Genomic DNA, 3,807 nt, shown 5'->3' with positions numbered 1-3,807 from the left:
TACATTTTCCCTTGTGGGCTGAGTATTGCTCAGGCTGGGTCTAATGGATCTGGCTTCATTGTCCACATGGATACCTGGAGATTCCCTCCCATGGGCAGCCAGGACACCTGTATCAGTCCCTTTGAGGTCCAAGAGTAAATGTCCCATGGGTAGTCAGTATCTCTGCAGGTGGGCAGCTCTATCCCATGCAGAGCTGCCTAGGATCAGTGTAGAGATAGCAAGGTAGGTCTGCATGCCCATTACCATGTATGCTCCTATAGTGCACACAGAGATAATAGAGCAGGAAGGGGGTAAGAAGGACAGACTGACAGAGCTAGGGTTTGTGTATTCCTTGTGTTCTTTACCTTGGCGACCACCAAGGGGGCTCTCTCAGCCCAGCATGGAGCAATTTCTGGCTGAACGGAGGGTCTGGGAATAAGAAACCTCTCCTGTGAGGGATGACATCCAGCTGGGCTAGGTAGACTTATATGCATTAGATCTGGTAGTGCAGGATCTACACTCTATGCCTAATAATGCTGGTTTCAGACCCTGACCACTTCACACAGCTCATGGCCTGGGTCTAACATCAAAAGAAACAGGACAGTCTCACAGGGTACCAGGCAGCCCTGGGTGCTTTATTTACATGGGGAGGAATGGGGGCAGGTGTCACTGTCCAGTAACACCAGAGGACCTACTAGGTATGCTGCTCATTTATCTGGAGACCAGGAGATGATCTTCTACAAGGTGATTGTTTAGAGCCTCATGTATTGTGGAAAAGGTGAATATATTTTCCTTCTCCCATGTATTCATGTCCACATCTAGATTGTTATAGAGGAAGTAGGACCCATCAGAGTCTAGGACAGGAGGGATATACTTGTAGTTATTTTCTGGCTGCCCATTGCAGTGCCACTCCACATCAATGTCTTCAGGGTTTATACCCAGGATCATGGAGGTCACACTGATCTTGCTCTTGGTCACCTGCCCCTGGGGAGGGAGCATGGTGTACACTTATGGCACATGACATTAACCTGTGGGGATAGAGGTTAGCAGAGAGGTCACTGCCAGGGCAGAAGGTTGTCCATGCCAAATTCTGTATGTATAAGCATCTGACCCCCAAACCTTCCCCTGAAGCTCCACCTTCTCTCAATGGCAGAAGGGAGATCTTTGCTGATGACCTTGCACTTAGACACCTTGCTCTTCAGCCAGTCCTGGTGCAAGACTGGAGGTTCACAGGTCACACGGAATGTGCTGTTGTGCTGCTCCTCTCTGGGATGGGTCTGGGCTGTGTGCACCTCCATGTTATCCACAAACCAGAAGATCTTGATCTTGGGGTCATCCTGGCTCACATCTACCACTGCACACATGACTTAGGGGGTCAGGGAGATCATGAGTATGTCCATGGGCTTTGGGAGGAAGATGAAGACAGATGGGTCCCCCAAGAAGATCAGGTTCTCATGGGGAGAGTTGGAGGAGATAGATCATCATCTAGGCTACCCTTGAAATAAGGGATCCTGTTTACACTCCCATTCTAACGGGAACTGGAGAGTGAGGTCAGGTGACTTACCTGGGCACTTGGGACATGTAGAGGGGCTGGGCATCCAGCTTCTGGCCACTGTAGAAAAAAGACTCAGTATTACCAGGGTTAGAGGAGAGAAGCCTCAAGCCAGGGGAGTTTGGCCCTGGTATGGGCTCAGGCACAGCTCCTCCCAGATATTATCCTTGACAGGCCTGAGATCCGTGTCCACCTCTATGTGTCCAGGAGGTGGGACATGAACATGCAGCTCAGAGGACAAAGCCTAAGTGGGAGGCACATGAGCAGATACCTCTAGCACAGAAACCCATGAACAACCCCTGATACCCTGTGTTGGGGTCGCCTCCCTGACCAGCACTGACCCAGCCTGACTTCCAATGGACCCCTCCCACTCCTGAACATCTTCTTACTAGTGGTCTTGTCCACCTTGGTGCTGCTGGCCAGGTGGGCTACATTGAAGGTGACAGTCTGGCTGGGCCAGGTGCTGGCAGGCACAGTCACCAAGCTGCTGAGGGAATAGAGCACAGACTACAGAACAGAAGGGAAGGTGCACATGCCACTGGACAGGGCTCCAGAGTTCCAGGAGACGGTCCCTGGCTGTGGAAGTAGCCCTTGACCAGACAGCCAAAGGTCACAATGGAGCAAGATGTGTCCCAACATGCAGGGGCCAGAGGAAAGACAGATGGAGTGGTGGTGCTAGCTGAAAGAGCAAGGGAAGGGAGAGTGAACATGATGTTGGATAAGGCTGTGCCCAGGCCTCTGGAAGCCCTCTGTCCTCAGCCCTTCCAGGACCCTGGCCTTCTGAAAGGATCAGGCAGGGCTCAGCATGCAGACTTGTGGTATCAGGTATTCCACTGGCTGGCTCTACTTGCCTCACTTTTATCTTGTTCCACCCCAGATTCACTACATTGGGGAATACCTGTGGCACTATGAACCAGCTTGTCCCTAATACCTTTCAAGAAAGCTTCTGAAACTGCTAGCCAGGGTAGCTCTCCATGACCTATGTCCTATGGCCTCTAGCCCCTGTGCTCACCTCACCCAGCCCTCCATGACCTGTAGCCAGCAAAGCCATGGAGCCTCCAGCCCTTTCCCCAGCTCTACCACCCTGGCCATCTTTGTCCCCTCTTTGATTTTTTCATACCTGGTCTGACTACTGGGTCCTATTCTCAGATCCCCTGAACCTTCCATGGTATCAGAGCTCTTACCCTGGCCTTTGCTTTGCAGGCTGTTTTAGGAGTTGTATCTGAGACTAGTGTGATCAATAACTTCTTCTTGTGAGTCTTGAACCATAGTACTTCCATGACAAAGTTCCTTCGGAGCCTTTTTATTCAGCCCAGCTCCTACTACCAGTACAGACAGGCTCATAAACCTATGCTCAGGGCCACATTCCTGGAGCTCAACACTCCTCAGGTCCTCCTCATAGCTTTCACCCCTGCCCTTCAACTCCTACCAGCAAAGGCATCCCTTGGCCTTCCTGGCTCCCCTCCTGCTCTTTGTTCTCTGAAGGACAGTCTTCCTGATGGAACCATGGGAACTCAGCCATGACTTACCACCTCCTCCACGCTTACCTTTCATACCACCCTCAATGCTTCCTCCTGCTGCATAGAATTGGTGTCTCCATGCCCCCAGAGAAGTCCTTTTCTCTCTCCAGCATCAATTTAGGGTGCACTCACACTCATGTGGAAGCTGCTGGTACCCTTCATCCCCCAACCGTGGTGCTCTCTTTCAGCCCCCTCCCAACTCTTTTGTCTTCCTTTTCTCTCCTCTGTGCCACAGCCTCCAGTAGCCCCTACTCAGGAACTGAATGTATCTCCATTTTCCCCATTGTGAGGTCCGCTGCCCTGTGCACTCCAAGTTGCTACTGCATGCTTAGACCTCCTGCTCCACGTCCTCACAAGCTCCCAAGAACAAAACTGGGGTCTCTGATCCCAGAAATGCAGATAATTGCTTCCTTTTAGAAATCCAGCCCAAGGGACCTTCCTTACCCATGTCCACTCTCAGGTTAGCCATGGGCCCTCCTGCCCCAGCACTGGTTCTCTCTATAGCCTCAGTACCCAATACTTGTGAGCTCAACTAGAGCTCTGAGCCCCTTTGCTCCTCCTTCTGACCTACCTTATGCACTCTGCCCTCCCTGGCCTTCAACCCTCACTCTCCTCCCTGAGCCACAGACTGATCTTGGCTCTCCTGAGAAAACACAGGACAGAGAGAGGACAGGGAGACACGCCCACCAAGGATGAACATAGGTCAAAGCTGAGTGAAAGCCTCTCTATGGAGGCAGTCAGGATAAAGTAAACAAT

At 51.6% G+C, this 3,807-nt stretch overlaps 1 pseudogene; it reads right to left on the bottom strand.

Moving 5' to 3' along the window:
* Nucleotides 1-690: 690 nt before the first annotated feature.
* Nucleotides 691-3,499, bottom strand: LOC123462356 (annotated as a pseudogene).
* Between the last annotated feature and the right edge of the window lie 308 nt (nucleotides 3,500-3,807).

This window comes from Jaculus jaculus, chromosome 7 (assembly GCF_020740685.1).
Source record: "Jaculus jaculus isolate mJacJac1 chromosome 7, mJacJac1.mat.Y.cur, whole genome shotgun sequence".
Taxonomy (NCBI): Eukaryota; Metazoa; Chordata; class Mammalia; order Rodentia; family Dipodidae; genus Jaculus; species Jaculus jaculus.
This window is presented reverse-complemented; position numbering and strand designations above follow the sequence as displayed.